Source organism: Myotis myotis, unplaced genomic scaffold (assembly GCF_014108235.1).
Source record: "Myotis myotis isolate mMyoMyo1 unplaced genomic scaffold, mMyoMyo1.p scaffold_m19_p_3, whole genome shotgun sequence".
Taxonomy (NCBI): domain Eukaryota; kingdom Metazoa; phylum Chordata; class Mammalia; order Chiroptera; family Vespertilionidae; genus Myotis; species Myotis myotis.
The window spans coordinates 180,415,176-180,434,706 of record NW_023416335.1 but is presented as its reverse complement, the minus strand read 5'-3'; the positions used below and the strand labels follow the sequence as shown (position 1 = coordinate 180,434,706).

Genomic DNA, 19,531 nt, shown 5'->3' with positions numbered 1-19,531 from the left:
AGTCATTGATCTGAGCAATTAGACAGTCACTGGTGAGAGATGCTCTTAAAATACCAGGAGAACAGAGTTCATCTCTGGCAAATGAAACCATATTCTATAGCCTTCCCCCACAAGTCTGCGTGTGCGTGCGTGTGCACGCGCGCACACACACACACGCCACAGACATGCACATACACAATTATTCAACTCCCTTCATAACAAAGACTCCAGAAAGAACATTGGGTTTCCATATTAGGAACTGCATCAGAAAAAGAAAAGTATCACCTGAAGGGCATACTCTAGGAAAAACACACCAGTGAAAACCTTAAAATTACAACATCTAAAGTTTTTGAGAAAAAAAGAAATTAATGAACTGGCCACTGCTTTCATAACATAATGGACTTCTTCATTAATTTCATAATGGCAATAATCACTGTCAAACACAACTGCCATTTCATTTTTCCATGTGTCCAGATGCCATTTTGGCACTTAGGCAGTCACTGCCATTTTGATTGCATTTAAAGTGATCAAGTATGCAATTGCCCACTGTTGTCCATTTCTTCCAGGACAAAGATTTCAATCTTATTTTTGATCTAAAAATATTCCACTTATATCTCTTTGCTGATAGATTTTCCTGTTGCTTTAGTTCAAGGTCCTGTAGAAATCATTAGTGACATTATGCCAAGGGCTGAACCTCATAAGCAACATGAACAGTTTGATTCACTGAAACACCAACCCACAATTCACTAAAAGAAAATGTAATAATGATACTGTCCAATTAAAACTGTTAAATTAAATGGAGAGAATCTAATGTTTTCCCCTTATCATTCTGATATTCTGGAAGCGTGGCAGGGGAGCGATAAATACCAACACCTATGTTAAAGATGCCCTCTCTATTTTAGTTTAAGGAAAGCAAGAAAATTCTGTTACAAGGAAACTACACTATTGCATAAAGGACATGCTAATGAATGCGTCTAGGTACAAAAAGGGACAGATAACCTTCTAAAAATTAAAACATATTTAAATAAATTCTTAAGCCAATTAGACAAGAAGGAAGCTATCCTATTAACAGGCCAAGGAAAAAGAAAATAGAAATGCTGTCTGATCACAAGAATAGTTAAGAAAAACACCAATGAGACATCACTTGGGTTCTATTAGTTCAAAAATAATAAATTTATCTAATTTCTAATTTTCTATAACTCCCATCAAACATATATGTAACCATGCCTTTCAATCATGTACAAGCAGTTTTGCCTGCATACCTACAGTTAAAGAAATTATAAAATCAGATACAGAATTCAAGGAATTGTCCTTGATCCCTGATTCTGACATATCCAGATAAGAGCAAAATTCAGCATCAAGGAGAAGTAGACTGGGTAACTTAATAACTTTAGAAAGCTTTCACAGATATGTTCAACATGATTCCAACTGACTATATCCTGAGTCTCCCATGCATACATGCAAGAATGAATGAGGTACAAAACATTGGAAGGCCACAAATTGTATTCAGTGAATTGGATGGTATTTACATTTGAAGTGTACATTATTTAAATAAACATTCTGCAAATAAAACCAGGCTGCTCATAAACTAGTTACAACTGGTTAATAGAAATCTAAAGCAGTTGTCTTCAAACATTTTAGCCTTAGAACACTATCTCAAAATGAGGAAAACAGAAATATTAAATATTTCTGAATAGGGGTGGCTTTGTGTGGCGGGGTTTGGAGCGTAGTTGGGGGGCAGGGAGACAGAGTAGCATTTCATTAAATCCCTCTCTTCAAAGCACAGTTAGAAAAGGATCACACCAAAATATTTCTAAATATCTTCGGAAGCAAATTAAGGTATATTATGGGAACATATCTTCCCACACATTATATATATATTATGGGAATGATAACTATTGTGATATTAAAAGAATTTAAACTAGACAGTTACGTATTTTATAACATGTTTGAAGGGAAAGCCTACTTGCCTCCCAACTAGTTATTTCGTTTTTTTAACGACTTAAGTCGGGGCATGTTAGAACACTGGAAGATTCTGCCTGGAAAACACCACTCTCCACAGCCAGGTGGTGGTGGCGACTTATGGCAAAAAGACCAGAAGTAAAGTACCCTGCACTGTACAACTTCCTGCACAAATTGTGGACTGACCCTGCGCATAGGGCTTACGATCCCATGGTGATGCCTTTAGTGTGACAACCACAACCCCTGGGCAGATGTGCAGATAGATATGTGACATCTGTTTGCATCTTAAAATTGGCTTTGTAGCACCTTGAGACTGACTGTCAGACCACAGCGATATTCAGCCTTAGAAGTTTTGTGTTGTCACTACTTGATGCAGATTATTTCATTATTCAATATTTCAAACAAGCAGCATAAATGCTATTTGCATATTCAATCTTCTGAGTTGAGAGGTAGCAGTATGGGGAAAGAAGGGATGGGGATCCAGCACATTTTTTTTTCCTCTCTCTCTCCCTTCCATTTCCTCCTCTCCATTTCAGAATGCATTAAAGCAGTGGTTCTCAACCTTCCTAATGCCGCGACCCTTTAATCCAGTTCCTCAGGTTGTGGTGACCCCCAACCATAAAATTATTTTTGTTGCTACTTCATAACTGTAATTTTGCTACTGTTATGAATTGTAATGTAAATATCTGATATGCAGGATGTATTTTCATTGTTACAAATTGAACATAATTAAAGCATAGTGATTAATCACAAAAACAATATGTAATTATATATATGTGTTTTCCGATGGCCTTAGGCGACCCCTGTGAAAGGGTCGTTCGACCCCCAAAGGGATCGTGACCCACAGGTTGAGAACCGCTGCATTAAAGGTTTGCTTGGGTAAATGGCTTATTCTGGACTTTTTTTTCCTCCCTGACAAGGGAAAGGAGCAAGTTTGTTTCTATTTAGGCAGAAACTGAAGGGCCAGCAACTTGGGATGGTTACTGTCATAAACATTTAAGTAATAAGTTTTAAATTTCAATTCATTACATATATTGAAAATAAACACATTAAGATGAAATTGATCTAAATAAAATATTTTACTTGACCAAAGTACAGAAATGCAATGAAGAAAAATATATTGGACTATCCTACCCAGTAAAGTTAATTAAATCGCATTAATTTAATTAGGTGGTAGGCTAGTTTCTAAACATTGACATATTATATACATGATAGCCAGTCCAAATGTTGTATAACATGCATCCTGAGTACACAGTTAGCTTAAAAGATATGTATTGCTTGAGTTATATACCAAAATCTCAGCAACGATATAATAGAGCGAATAAACACAAACAGTTAATATGTGAAGTCAGCATACCTATTTTCAAGTCATAATTCTGCTCTAATACCTTTCTGATCTTCAGTTGCCTCATTTGTAAGTTGGGACTGATAACAATACCTATCTTGCAAAGATAATATAAATATTTAATATTTGCAATATACATGAAAATGCTCTGGAAACTGTGAAATGCAATATGTGTTAGCAATTATTATAACTAGTAAGGTATGGTTTATAAACTTAGAGAAGTGACTCCAATACATTAAATAAGTCACACAAATTCTCATGTGACATGACCTCTTTCAATAATACTACTCTTGATACCAGTGATTATATTTTCCTCTCCAGTGAATGATGCTGAAAAGAACAATAAGATGCTTTCTAGCAGTTGCATGTTTAACCAACAGCTGATTATTTTCAGATTGTTTACATTGCATACAATGTATACCATAAGAAAGTAATAAAAATATGAAGATTCTGAAATGAGCATTTAAGTGTTAAGATTACATAAGCATTTCATTTATTATATGATTTATATGATGTTTAACTTAGGCATATGCACAGAGTAAGGAAGTGAATTTGAAAAGTTGACACTAGGTGGGTCCATAGTAATGAACAGAATGGTTTAAATGGAAATGTAAAAAATATCCCTGTTTTAAAAAGATGCATTACAGCTCAAAAAAAGAGAGAAGTCAATTGAAACTAAAGAAAATGAAAAGCTCAATTGGTATTTTTAAAAAGCATATAAAATATACATAAATAGGAAATATAAAAAGTAACTAAATATGCAAAATATCCTAAATTATTTTTAATTTAGAGATTTAGCATCTGCCAAAACAGTTTCTTTCCATAAAATTATACAGACAATATGCAAGATACAGTAGACACAGGAAGATAATGTAAATTCTGTAAGTTATCTAGAAAATTAGTTCCTCAGATAAATGCTTTTTATTAAAAACAACTAGTAGCCTAGTGCACAAAATTCATGCACATTAAAGGGGAATTAATTAGAGGAAATATTTTAAAATTGCTATTTGCCCTTTCTCTATAATAGAAGTGTCAGAGATGAAAGAAAATTAGTAAAATGTACATGAAAATCTCCCTCCTGTCAGAGTCTGGGGTGTGCCGGGGACCCAGAGTCAAGTCCCCGCCCACCCGTGTGCACCTTGAAATCACGTGATACCCAAACTCGGCCAGCCCCAGCCCCATCAAGCCCCACAGGGTGGGGGACACAGCCTTAGGACCCCTGTCAAGCCCTGCTGGCGGGGGGTGCAGCCTCAGGTTTCCTGGCCCCGGTGTGAAAGCACAAGGGCACAAGGGCGTGAGCGCGTAAAGGCATGATGACCATTTGCATATTAGCTCTTCTACACTAATAAAAGAGAAACATGGTAATTGGCGTACAACCGCTACCCTTTTCATTGGCTAATCAGCGATATATGCAAATTAACTGTCAGCCAAGATGGCGGCCGGCAGCCAGGCAGCTTGAAACTAAAATGAGGCTTGCTTGCCTCAGTGACGGAGGATTGTTGGAGGAAACCAACGTTCCCCGCCTGCGGCTGCAGGCCTCGGAGCAGGCAGTTTAAGAAACATTGTAACAAATACCGCCGGACTTCAGCCAGCAGATTCGCAACATTGTAAGCAAATGCCAGAAATCTACTTTCAGCCGCGGAGGCCTAAGAGCTGGAGCCAAGCCTCAAGGTACAGCTGGCCCAGAATAAAAAAAAAAAAAAAAAAAAAAAATAAGGAGCGGTTGGGAACTTCAGTCACTTCCAGCCTGAAAACAGCCCTCAGCCCCTCACCCAGACTGTCCAGGCACCCCAGTAGGGACCCCCCACCCTGATCCAGGACACCCTTTAGGGCAAACCAGCCGGCCCCACCCATGCACCAGGCCTCTACCCTATATAGTAAAAGGGTAATATGCCTCCCGGCACCGGGATCAGCGTGACAGGGGGCGGGGCCGCAACCCCCTGAGCAGCCCTGCTCTGTGCCTGATAGGGGGGAGCTCCCCAACACCCCCCCCCCCACGGGCCCTGCTCTGTGTGTGATGGGGTAGAGCCATAACCTCCCCATCGGCCCTGCCCTGAGTGTGAGAGTGGCGGCACCCCAACCCCCTGATCGGCCCTGCTCTGTGAGTGATAGAGGGTGGTGCCCCAACCCCCTGATGGGCCCTGCTCTGTGTGTGATGGGGGCAGCACCCCAACCCTCTGATTGGCCCTGCTCTGTGCGTGACAGGGGGCGGTGCCCCAACTCCCCAATCAGCCCTGCTCTGAGCCCGACCAGGGGCTGCACCTAGGGATTGGGCCTGCCCTCTGCCACCCGGGAGCAGGCCTAAGCCAGCAGGTCGTTATCTCCCGAGGAGTCCCAGACTGCGAGAGGGCACAGGCCTGGCTGAGGGGCCCCCCCTCCCCCCGAGTGCACAAATTTTTGTGCACCGGGCCTCTAGTTATTATATAAGATAATTAAAATATCCAAAATGGACATACAAAAGGCATATGGAAAAGTGCTCAAAATCACTCAACATCCAAGAGATGTAAATCAAAATGACAGTGATATACCATCTCACACCTGTCAGAATGGCTATCATCAACAAATCAATAAATGACAAGTGCTGGTGAGGATGTGGTGAAAAGGGGACTCTCGTGCACTGCTGGTGGGAGTGCAGACTGGTGCAGCCACTGTGGAAAACAGTATGGAGTTTCCTCAAAAAGTTAAAAATGGAACTCCCATTTGACCCAGTGATCCCACTTCTAGGAATATATCCCAAGAACTCAGAAACATCCATTAGAAAGAATATATGCAACCCTGTTTGTAACAGCACAATTCACCATAGCTAAGACTTGGAAACAGCTAACTGCCCATCAGCAGATGAGTGAATTAAAAAACTGTGGTACATTTATACAATGGAATACTACAGCGCTATAAAAAAAGAAAGGACTCTTACCATTTGCAACAGCATGGATGGACCTAGAGAGCATTATGCTAAGTGAAAAAAGCCAGTCAGAGAAAGATAAGTATCACATGATCTCACTCATATATGGAATCTAATGTCCAACATCAACTGACGAACAAAAATAGACCCAGAGTTATAGAAATATCGAACAGACTGTCAAACCTGAGAGGGAAGGCAGGGGAAGGTGGGGATTGGGGGAAGAGATCAACCAATTAACTCCTATGTGTATATGCATAACCCAAGGACACAGACAGTGGGTGGTGAAGGCTTGGGGGGTAGGGATCTGGGAGAGGGCAATGGGGGAAAAAAAGGACATATGTACTACTTTCAACAATAAAGATTTATTTTAAAATATCCTTATAATTTCACAATAATTTTAGCCAATGGATGTAACAAAAATACTATATCTTATATTTGCAATAAAACATTGTAGGAAAATAAGAGACATGTAAAAAATATTTGGATATAGAAATGGGAAATTGGAAAGACTTTTTAACAAGTATAGTAATAAGAAATTAAAACCAATTAAAAACAAGAATAAACAAACCTTAATTTCTTCTATCTGTCTTTATCCTCTGATTTTCCTGGCTTTAGTGTTCCTAACAAGAAATTTTTTGATGAATATAAACTTTAGTTTTGTGGTTGAGAAGATCCCTACAATAGCAATTCTCATTATATTCTCTCTCTCTCAGTGGGCAATTTCATCTTATCTCTTTAATTTTAATAATGTCTATGTATCAAGACTCCAAAATACTATTTCTATCTCGAACGCCTTTTCTAATTTTATAACTCCACTGGATGTCTTATAGGCATCTCAAACTCAACACATCCCCACAGTAAGCTTGTCACCTCTCCACTCTCCATCCCAATTTTTCTACCATGATAAATGGAGACAACATCCACCGATTGTTTTGGTCCAAAGCCTAGGATTCAGTTATTCTTGACACTCTCCCTTAGGCTCCAAAATCAATTTTCCCCCAAGTCTTTCTAGTTCTATTTTCTAAATATATCTCCAATCATTTAATTGTTCCTAATCTCATTGTCACCACAGTGGTCCACGCATTATCATTTCCTGCTAACGCACTACAATTTCCTCTTAATTAGTCTGCCACTACTCACTCTGTTCTCTTCACTCCATTTTTCCCACACAACACCCAGATTGATGTCCTTTGAACAAAAATCTGATCATATTATTTCCCATGACTAAAATGCTTCAGTCTTCATATTTTCACTTGGAATAAAATCCATAACCCTCGCGATGGCCTACATAACACTTTATTGCTACCAGCCTCCGTCACAGCAGTGCTATCTCTGTTACCAGGATATACTAAATCACTTCTGAACTCAGGCTTCTGTCTGCTATATGTTCTCTGTTTATAATAATGCTTAGCTAATTTTATTTGGCTAATAGATACTTACACTTCATTTCTTTAAAAAATATATATATATATATATATATATATATATATATATATATATATATATATATATATCTTTTTATTTCAGAGAGGACGGGAGAGGGAGAAAGAGGTAGAAACATCAAAAATGAGAATCATTAATTGGCTGCCTCCTGTAAGCCACTCTCCCACCCCCAACTCCCTGCTGGGGATGGAGCGCACAACCCTGGCATGTGCTCTGACAGGGTATGGATCTGTGACCTCCTCATTCATAGGTCTGTGCTCAACCACTGGAGCCATGCCAGCCAGGCTACTTAGACTTCATTTCAACTTAAATTCTACTTTTGTCTACCTCCAAACTAAGCTAGCTCAACCTAGTTTTCATTTTTGGAGCTCCAGTTGTTGGTTATTCCACTTATTTTCATGGTTACAAAAAAAATGTTCATAATGTATTCAACGATACTGAACTAGAATCAGGCACCATTTCAGAGATGGCTGGATATGGTTCTGGACTGCATTCTTTTGGTTTCCTACCAAAAAGCAAAGAATACAAATATTTTATATGCACTCAAGCATACAAGTGTGAGGACAAAACTCCACAATGACTTTCTAACATGAAAATCTCCCAAGTTCTGTGGTCATCTGTCCCCACCCCCAACTAGCTGAGCAAGTCACCAAATTCGGGAAGCCTGGAAGCTTTTTACAGCACAAAAGCAGGTCAGCATGCATACGTTCACCCTACTAACATGTAACACATCCTTGCTGTGTAACAGTTGATCACAGTAGCATTCTATTTTATACTGACGTATGGATCCGTATGACTTATCCCACTGCCTATCATTGGGACAGAAATGTATGGGCTCCCTTCTTCCTGACAAAGGAGAACCTTGCAGACTTTCAGCGATTTAGCAAGTTTATTGAGATATAATTCATAGATCATGCAAGTCAAGTCACCCACTTAAAGTGTATATACTTCAATGGTCTGTGGTATATTACATTAGTAAATTTTGACATATGGCCCAATGCATGAAATTCGTGCAAGAGTAGGCCTTCGCAGCTGCGGCTGCCTTGATCCCTCCCTCGCAGCCCCGACTTCGTCATGAATGGACATTCGGTCTAATTAGCATATTATGCTTTTATTATTATAGACTAGAGGCCCGGTGCACGACATTTGTGCACTTGGGGGGCATCTCTCAGCCCTGCCTGTGACCTCTTGCAGCCCGGGACCCCTCAAGGGATGTCCACTGAGGGGGTCCTTAGCGCTGCTGCAGAGACGGGAGAGGCCACCACTGCTGTGCTCACCAGCTGTGACCCTGGCTTCTGTCTGAGCAGCGCTCCCCTTGTGGGAGCACACAGACCACCAGGGGGCAGCTCCTTCATTGAGCGTCTGCCCCCTGGAGGTCAGTGTGCATCATAGAGACTGGTCCTTCCACCGGTTGGACAATTTGCATATTAGCCTTTTATTTTATAGGATATTAAAATATACTATTTTACATGTACAATTCAGAGCATTAATTGCATTCACAATGTTGTGCAACCATCCCTACTATTTCCAAAAAGTTTTTATCACACCAAACAAAAACTTTGTAACTGTTATGCAGTAACTTCTCATCCTCCCTTCCCTGTCAATCTCTAGTAACCTCTAACCGACATTCTGTCTCTATAAATTTGCCCATTATATTATTTAATATACATGAAATCGTACAGTATTGTCCCTTTGTGCCTGGCTTATTTCACTTAGCATAATGTTTTCAAGGTTCATCCATGTTGTAACATGTGCTATTCTTTTTTTATGGCTGAACAATACTCTATTGTATGAATATACCACAATTGCTTATCCACTGATGGGCACTTACGTGGTCTCTACATTTTGCCTATTGTGAATAGTCTTACAATGAACACTGATATACAAGTATGTGTTTGAGTCCCCGTTTTCAATTTTTTGGCTACATACCACTGAGTAGAGTTGCTGGATCCTATGGCAATTCTGTTTAGCTTTTTGAGGAACCACCAAACGTTTTCATAGCATTTCAACAAGTTATACAAGGCAGTTCCAATTTCTCCACAATCATGCCAGCACTTATTTTCCATTCTTTGTTTGTGTGTTTTATTTTTTTACTAGAGGCCCAATGCACGAAAATTCGTACAAGAGTAGGCCTTCCTTCCTCTGGCTGCCAGCACTGGTTTCCCTCTGGCACCCAGGAGGACCCAGGCTTCCTCCTCCGACCACCGGCAGGCACCTGGGACCCAGGCGGCTTCCCTCTGGGGAATGATGTCCGGAAGGATGTCTGGTCTAATTAGCATAATACCTTTTTATTATTATAGATTATAGCCATTCTAATAGGTGTGTCAGCTGATTTGTTTTTGTGCAACTAATGCACATTTATCCAGGACAATTACCACTGCACCTATTCTACAGTGGAGAGATTTATATTTAAGTAAATATAAATTAAATTCAATACAGTAACTAGATAATTGATTAATAGATGGTAAGGCTGTATAGCTGTTTTTCACATTTCCTGAAATCTAGGGAAAAAATTAGAATACATCAAGTGCCTTTTCAATAATTCTGATATTTTGAGAGAGAACTAGAATCTCTATTATATCCTTCATCTTTGCCAAGTCTGTTCATTATTTTACTAATTAACAGATTTCTGGAGGGGAAAATCAACACAGATTGAGAGCTAGTAAATGTTAAACACCGTACAAGCAGTTTTATACCCAGTATATAATATATTATTCAAAATAGATAATAATAGGCAATTTTTATTTTCCCATTTTATAGATGAAAAACTAAGACTATAAAAGAACTATATTTTAAAAGTAGAAAGATTAGAATAACTTAATTGTTCTCAGAATTTTACTAGTTTTTCATCTCTGCATTTAATAAATATGTATTCAGCACTTAATAAGTATTACATAGTATTTCCAAATACAAATGAGATAAAAAGTATACTGCTTTGGTTAAATGTGGGGGGAAGGTCAGGATATGAACCTTGAAAAATTGGTCTTATGAAAAATAAAGGAGCACCGCCCTGGCTGGTGTTGCTCAGTGGTTAGAATGTCAGCCAGAGCCCCGGAGCACCAGAGGGTCCCGGGTTCTATTCCTAGTCAAGGACACATATCTGGATTGGAGGTTTGTTCCTGGCCTTGGTCTGGGTACATGCAGCTGGCAACCCATTGATGTGTCTCTCTTGCATTGATGTTTCTCTCTCTCACTCTCTCCTTCCCTCTTTCTGCCTCCCTTCCACTTTCTCTAAAATTCAATGGAAAAAATATTCTCAGGTGAGGATTAATCAAAAAATAAATAAATAAAATAAAGGAATACCTTTGTAGAGAAAAATTTGGAAGAATCAGGAGAAATTAACAAGAGAAATATTTGATGTATGTTATAAGAAAAGACAAAATATTAAGGAAAAGAATAATCGATATGCTTGAAAAAATCAATAAAATCATGTTGACAGAAAGAAGCTGAATCACCAATCTAAAAGTAAATCACTTCTATGTGAAGATAAAGTAAAGTAAATCATTTCTATTTCACTATACAATTGCTTTGTATTAAATTTGTCAGTTATAATAATAAAATAGATTAATTTCCTTCAGTCTTTTTTACTTATATGGAGAGATTTTAAACTCCAAAGGACTTGTATGCATGCACATAAGCCTAACCAATGGACACAGACAACAGGGGCATGAGTGCATGAGTAGGGGGTGGGGAGGCAATGGGGGGATAAGGACACATATATAATACCTTAATGAATAAAAAAAAATAAAATAAACTCCTAAGCACTAGAAATAGGCACAGAGTCAAAGAAAATATTCAATTACTTTACATTAAATGAAGAGAGATTTTTTTAAAAATCTCAAAATGTTACCATAGATAGCCAGTCAAGAGCACCATCCAAAATCTTCCTTTATTGTTTCTTTTCTTTTTCTTTTTCTTTTTTTAATATACTTTATTGATTTTTTACAGAGAGGAAGGGAGAGAGATAGAGAGTTAGAAACATCTATGAGAGAGAAACATCGATCAGCTGCCCCCCGCACATCTCCCACTGGGGATGTGCCCGCAACCCAAGTACATGCCCTTGACTGGAATCGAACCTGGGAACTTTCAGTCCGCAGGCCGACACTCTATCCACTGAGCCAAACCAGTTTCGGCTATTGTTTCTTTTCTTATTGACAATTCAGTACAATAACAAAACAGAGCTGAACAAGACCCTAATGCTTAAGATAAGTTGGTGTATTTGTGTTAAAAATAAAAAGGATTAAGTATAAAACATGAAAGATCAAATACCAAGTTCATTGATCACGGTCCTGTTTATTCTTCATGTATCCAAATCTGACTCTGTGCTTGGTTGTTTTGAAATGTGATTTACTTTGTCTTTTTTTGTAGTCATTAGTGCCTTGCTTGGACACATTGGTTTGCGTTGCAGAAGGTGTGGAATGTGATGTGTTTTCTGCTAGTGTGGGAGTGTGATGTCATGATAAGATCATGGGTTTTAGAAACCAAACTGTCAAGATTCACATGCCCACTCTGCCATTCATTGGCTACTCCCTGTGCCTCAGTTTCCCCATATGTTAAGTGAAGCTGATAATTCCTACTTGATAGAGTATGGCAAGGATAAAATGAATGAATATGTATAATATAAGTACCTGGCAAATACCATGCACGTTTCAAGTTTTGCTTTTAAGACCAGAAAGGAAGTAAAAAATTTTATACTCTGAGAGTTGTATTTAATCCACAATGTTACTTAACCTAATAAAAGGTTATGCTTCTCAACTTACCTGTAAGAAAATTACATGGATATAAATTGGAATTAGCATGTTCTAATTACTATCTATAGTTAGCTATAGACATCCATTTCAAATACAGTTAATATAACTTATTTTAACTATTAAGCACAACAATGAATAAAAAAGATTTAATTTATATATAATATCTATATAATAAAAGTCTAAGCGACTGTTCTGGACTGCGAGAGGGCGCAGGCTGGGCTGAGGGACTGTTCCCCCCGGCCCTCGCCCCTGCAGTGCATGAATTTTGTGCACCAGTCCTCTAGTAAATATATAAATTTAAAGAGCAAGCCAATTTTTTCTTTGACTCTTATGAAACAGCTAATTTTAAAATAAAAGTGGAGTAATTTAAATTCCTTCAGAGTATGGAATTTAATAGAACCCTTGAATAGTCATAAAATATTATTTTCTGAACTGATTAAGGGAGAAAAGTTCTGTCTGGAATTAAATAAATCTAAAATCTATTTTGTCAAAATTGCTAAGAAACTGACACCAGTTTTACTGGATCTCTAGGAAATGGTTGAATAGTCTCTCCAAAGAATTTCAGTCACTTACATACTATGTTTTTAATCTTTTCTATGAGGTCTTTCTTATTAAAAAAAGAAAGTGGAAGATAAGGAATGTGAACAAGAAGATAAAAAATTGAGAGACCTAAAAGTTAGTAGAACCCAAGAAACAAATGCAGGGATTGGCCTAATTTTAGTTATTTAATAGAAAATCAGATGAACGTAGGATTTGTTAATATTAGAAATAACATAGCCGAAACCAGTTTGGCTCAGTGGTAGAGCGTCGGCCTGCGGACTGAAGGGTCCCGGGTTCGATTCCGGTCAAGGGCATGTACCTGGGTTGTGGGCACTTCCCCAGTGGGGGATGTGCAAGAGGCAGCTGGTCAATGTTTCTCTCTCATCGATGTTTCTCTCTATCTCTCTCTCTTCCTCTCTGTAAAAAATCAATAAAATATATTAAAAAAAATAACATGATTATAAGATTTGGATAACAGAAAAAATATTAGTTAGGAAGTGACTTGAAAGTCCATTAAACATTCATTTGAAGGTGTAATTATAGCTGTAACAGAAGTCAATAAACTATGTATTTCATTATAATAATAAACTGAATCCCTTTTGTATGCCTGGGGTGCACAAAGAACATCAAAACCACTAATAACTTCCCTTCCCAAGACCCTGTATTCACTGTAAACCCACTACTTGTTTAAAAAACAAATCAAAATATAGTCCCAAGTTTTATTTAAAAGTCTACTGGTTTAGACACAGAAGAATAATATGCTGTGAAAAGCAAATATAAGTGGCTAAAATAAAAAAGAAGAAAAGGAGTTGGAAGAGACTCAGATTCTTTAAGATGGGCCCTTCTCCCTATATATTAAAAATAACCTGCTTTATTAATTGAACTTGGCATTTAACCTCATTACCTTCTGTGAAATATCATGAAAGTCATACTTGGATTAAAATTATTTGGGGATGAGAAATAAGCACAACAGCATGCAGATAATTTTTATATTAAGAGACTATCACCTATAACAATATGAATTAATTTAATCACTATGACTTACTTCCAACATTTCATTGAGGCCATCCCCACCATATGGAGGAGGCCTAAAGGGGAGGTTGTAAGCAGTAATTTTGGAATTTGGAACATGCTATAAAATAACGCTGTGCTGGCCTAACCGGTTTGGCTCAGTGGATAGAGCGTCGGCCTGCAGACTGAAAGGTCCCAGTTTCGATTCCGGTCAAGGGCATGTACCTTGGTTGCGGGCACATCCCATCGATATTTCTAACTCTCTATCCCTCCCCCTTCCTCTCTGTAAAAAATCAATAAAATTTATTTAAAAAAAATAAAATAACGCTGTGTTACTCTATCTCTCTCCCAACCCCCAACTCCCCAAAAAGTAGTCAATTAGACTGAAGTTCAAGTCAACAAAAAAGTGGTACAATAGAAAAATGTTTAAGATGCATAAAGAAAGGTTGAAGATGTTGAAGACAAAATTTATCTCATTTTATCTAGGCCAAGCTTGTACCTAACAATAAGAAACAAATGCTTTTCTTATCCCCCTTGAACCACAAGGACACCCCTATTAGTTCTAAACCTGCTAAAATTGTAGCCCAGACCCTAATTTGTAGATTAAGTAGGCTCTTGTGGGCTGGCCCAGTAATCCAAGCACAATTCATAACTTCATTTCTGACTGAAAATGTGTTGTGAATTCCAAATCCCAAACAAACTATTTAAAACAACCTGTTCACAAGTTTGGGACAGCTTGCATACTGGGTGTTTTGTATTTAAGAAGTTAAATGACACTTGATTAAAATGTATTAGGACATGTGATCTGTATAACTATTATTAATCTTCAATAAATTCATCTGGAGTAAGTAACCAACGGTGTACTAACTTAATTTAAACCTCTGCAAAATGTGGCTGGTACGTTTCCAAGAACAGATTGACTCATGATATTTTCAATGTCCAAAAATTCGTCGTTCAGTCATAAAGTAAAGAATACCATGTTGCACATTTCAACACTTATGTCTTCAATCTTAAATAAAAATGAAATCTAAATGTAGCCAATATCAAATGTAAACCAATGAAGAATATCAAAATGTATAATGTTTTCCTTTGATTTATGTTATACAGGAAGCAAAGTTTTGGACATTATTATAGGAAGCATCCACAGTATTAGTTGTACACAAAAAAGCGAAAACAAGAGACTGTCGATGTCATATGAAGCTTCCCAAAACACCGTCACCTACTACTGCTATGCATCGTTTTTCTGAGCCGTGCAATGTCCTCTGAAATCATTATGCAAGTGTTCGTCACAATATGTGTTAGAAACAAATGTGAAATATTTGCTTTCAATCTATATGATTAGGAATTTATAGCCTATATCATAAACTAGTCTAAAGTAAAGCCCATGAGAACATTAGAGTTTTCTCACTGTGACTTCCATTCCCAGCTCTAAAAAATGTTGTTCATTTATATAAAACGGTAAGACTGGCCAACATTAAACTAAAGTTACTTAATAGCTGTCTGATTTTTGTATCCCTAAAAATAATTAAATACATTTCCCCATGTACTCTATTAAATGATTTACCACCTTTAGATACTACATATAAAAATTAAGTATTTAGGAAACATTCTATCTACCACATCTCCTGCTTCTTCTTTTAAGATTTCAGATATATTTTCTTTAATTATTTATTCATTGCCTATCTGAACTTAAATAATATATTTAGATGTAAATTTTTAAAATTTATAAATAAAGTTAGTATCTATTTTATTTTTGTTATGAAAGGTGAGGTAATTAGTAAATCTTTCCTCTACATCTCCTCTTTCCTTATCGCAAAAATTTGCTATGATTTCATTTTTATAGTCTGAAAGATTATCATTCATATTCTTTTTGTCACATCATTTAGGACCACCATTGGTTGATAGAACAAATTAAAAAGTGGTAGAACTTACAATATTGTTTTTAACTATAAACTGAGGAAGTGGGCTTCTGTGCTCCATCCCCAGCATAGTCAACTTTTAATGGAAACTGTTACTAAATTTCCCCAGGACAAACAGAATATAGGGAGGAGGGAAGAGGATAAAAAATAAAGAACTGTGTATGTGAGCCAGCATCATGGTGGAAACCCCTGAGGTGCCAGGACCAGGATGAAACACCTCTCACCCACCTCAACTAGACAAGAGGAGGTGGGGACAACTAGAAAAGGACTCAGCCCCCTTTTTTTTAAATATCCCAATAAGGGACAATAAAACCTAGGCTACATATGAGGAAACTATTAACCCCATAATACTCAGCCAATGAGGAACTGGAGGAGGGACTCTTGCACCTTAGGAATAAATAGCCTGTGATTGCTACTTCATGTGCGCTTGTACAACTGGACACCTGTTCTAACAAGGACATATTAAAAGTCTCATTTTCACCATACTACTGTCTCCGAGTCTATTATTTGAATTCAGACAGGTGAGCATTTCTCACATTGGCCGCGGGGGAGTAGGGGAGAGAAAACATAATCTAAAATCTAAACAGAATGTATTAAGATATGGAAATATCCTTAATATGTCTTACTTACGAAATGCCAACCATAAATATTGGAGGTAATATCAGCAAAGAATCCAAGCCCACATTTGAGGAAATATTTCAAAATACTTTTCCTTTAGTAATTTCCATTCTGTGGTTGTCTTCTTCCTATCTAAAAAAAAATACGGCAGTATGGCCATACTTCCAGTCTACTCCTATTTACCATTTCAGACTAGCTTTCTTCCTAACCCCCTCCTTCCCCTCCCCGCAACACATGCCATGCTGCAACTGTTCTCTGTCCCCACCTCTCTCCCAGGGAACTACATGGCTCCAGAACTACCACTTGGGCCCAAGGGTGAGCACCCACAGTAACAAGGTCTTCTTTGGAGGCTGGGCTGGGGAAGACCTGGGTAAACCTTGGCAGTGGCTTGGGCTGCTTGGGTAAGAATTCCTAGTTTTGTGTCTAGGAATTCTGGTATAGAAGTGCAGGAGATGGGATCTTGGGTCTGTGTGGGCATAGGCCCTTGGCACCTCACATATTCTTGTGGAGGAGGGTCATGGTCAGAACGGGAACAGTGTGGGTCCCTCTAAATACCCTGCTAGTCTAAGTCTGAAGTTAGTCTGAAGCTAGTACGGTCTAATAACTTAAGAGATTTCAAAACCCTTTAAATGATGTCTGTATGGTAGGGGTCCTCAAGGCATAGCCAGGTTCTACTAGTAGATCACCGATACTAATTCCACAACCTACACGGCTCCCTTAAAGGTCTGCCAAAATGGAAGTGGGTAGCTCTCTCTGTAGGGATTTTATGAATACTTCCTCCCACCCAAAAGTCCTCGTTTAGAGAACTGCTAAATCTTTCCATTCTGAAACTCAACATTTCAAAGAAATGGGGGGCGCAGCGGAGGTAAGACTTCCTTTAATGAAAATTCCAGGATTTTAAAAAATCATGTGTTGGAAATAATCATCTAAAATAGATTTGGGTTTCATCTACTGGACTGAATTTTTTCAATTGTGTTTCTTAATCTTTACTCTCCAACATGCTAGTCAATAAATGTCTTGGTGCTAATCAGGACATTCCCTGACAGCAGTGACTAACCTCTCCTTGGCTGTCACCACAATATATTATTTTTCTCTGTACGTTTTACACACACACACACACATACACACACACATACACACACATACACACACATACACACACACATACACACACATACACACATACACACACAAACACACATACACACACACATGCACACACATGCACACACATACACACATACACACATACACACACAACACACATACACACATACACACACATACACACACATACACACATACACACATACACGCACACATACACACACACACATACGCACACACACACTGTTTTGAACAGCTTGTGTTTTAGATTCTGATGTATTTAGTTAAATGTGTGTATTTTTGTGTGTTTTTTTTTATTAAATCATTGAATGTGGCCTTTAAAAAATTATTTCTGAGTGAAGAATCTTCAATATATAGGATGACATGTGTTTGATTGCTTTTGTTTTATTTGTTTGTGTTCCAATATGGAAATTCTTAGGTATATCTCTTACAAAAGCTCATAAATTGTATCAAACTGATGCTCATTTTTCTAAATTCTCACTTAATATCCAATAGTTATTCTTCCCAACAAATAAAATATATTTCCTTGTTTCCTACTAATGTCCTTAATGATTACTAGGAACATTAACTAGAGTTCCTTATGCTCTGATATAGGAAAATATTGCCTATGTGACTATAATATTTATGGCAACACTATTGTAGTATGTAATATTAATTTAAAACCTTAACAAGTCCTACAGTATATTACCTAGAGGGCAGAGACCATATTGTTTTCTATATATGATCAGCATCCAGAACACCCAATGAAGTATGATGGGTGGAAATACATATATAGTATGATCTCCTTGAGAAGGAAATGAGCACTAAAGAACATTTTGAATTCAAACTTTAATTCTAAGCTTCGGAAAATGCATTTGGAAAAAATATTTTGAATGGATATAACCATAAACTGACTGCTTTTCATTAAAGTCCATTTTATGACTTACAGAAAAATGCCTCTCCCTACCTCACAATTTTCACCTTCAAGCCAGGAGAAATGCCACTTCTACTTTTTAAGTGGGAAGAACTGAAATGCTTGTAACATTCAAGTGGGTGATGGGGCACTGGAACAGATTGTAGTGTGTCAAGAATTTGTAAGTATCCTTCTGTCCCTCACTTTCCAACCTTTATTCGGTAGCTCCAAAGCTCAAGTCATGCTTTCTGATTCACCAAAGCACCATGGAATGCTAGCACTGTGCCATTCTGGTATAATGTGAACATTCATGGGCTCAGAAGGTTGTACTTTGAAATTTTATTTTCTCATTTGAGGTCACCTGAGCAGTTATTGCAGAAGAGGGAGTCAGGTTTCCTCACCTGTAATATTAAGCATTGGGCTAGATGAACTGGAAGCTCCATTCTATGCAGAAATTACTAACTACTATATAAATCAATTAAGTAGCATAAAAGCATGAATCTAAAATTGTTTACTAAATGCATTTAAAACATATTCAGAATTATAAGTGCATTCAAAATATATAAAAAGATAGTTATGAAATGTGATCCCAGAAAAGAGGTTTATATTTTTTAATACGTAATGGGATTTGTATGGAATAGGTGGTCACCAAGAACTAACAAACTAGATTTCCCTTAAAGTGTGTCCTAATTATTATTTGTCAAATTATTTAATATGGAGAAAGGGAAGCTATTTTTAAAATGCAAGTTTATAGTAGTGTCCTTTAAACATATTTTAAGTCAAAGTGAATTAAACAAAATTAAAAACCAAGTAAAGGTCAATGTGCTAGCCTTGGAAATCAGAATTCTCAAGCATGTTCTGAGGCAATACCAGAAACAGCATAATTTTAAAATTATTTTCCAGTTCTGAAGCTACGGGCTCAGAGAAAAACAATTGAAAAAGAATAACCTCTCCTCCTTTGATTTTTCTCAATACTTCTTTCCCTATATATCTTTTACATAGTCATTGATTCATTTATTTAGTAACTGTATACTAAAAGCT

The 19,531-nt window shown here is 37.5% G+C and overlaps 1 protein-coding gene across 5 annotated transcripts in view; it reads right to left on the bottom strand.

Moving 5' to 3' along the window:
* Positions 1-19,531, bottom strand: part of SOX5 (SRY-box transcription factor 5) — a 971,461-nt gene that overhangs the window by 409,259 nt on the left and 542,671 nt on the right. Inside the window, exon 7 of one of the 5 annotated variants that reach the window (XM_036296491.1) lies at positions 6,757-6,808. The exons of the other annotated variants lie outside the window; for them this stretch is intronic. The gene's annotated coding sequence lies outside the window, so the exon portion shown is untranslated. The remainder of the gene's footprint in view (positions 1-6,756; positions 6,809-19,531) is intronic. 5 annotated transcript variants of the gene reach the window in all.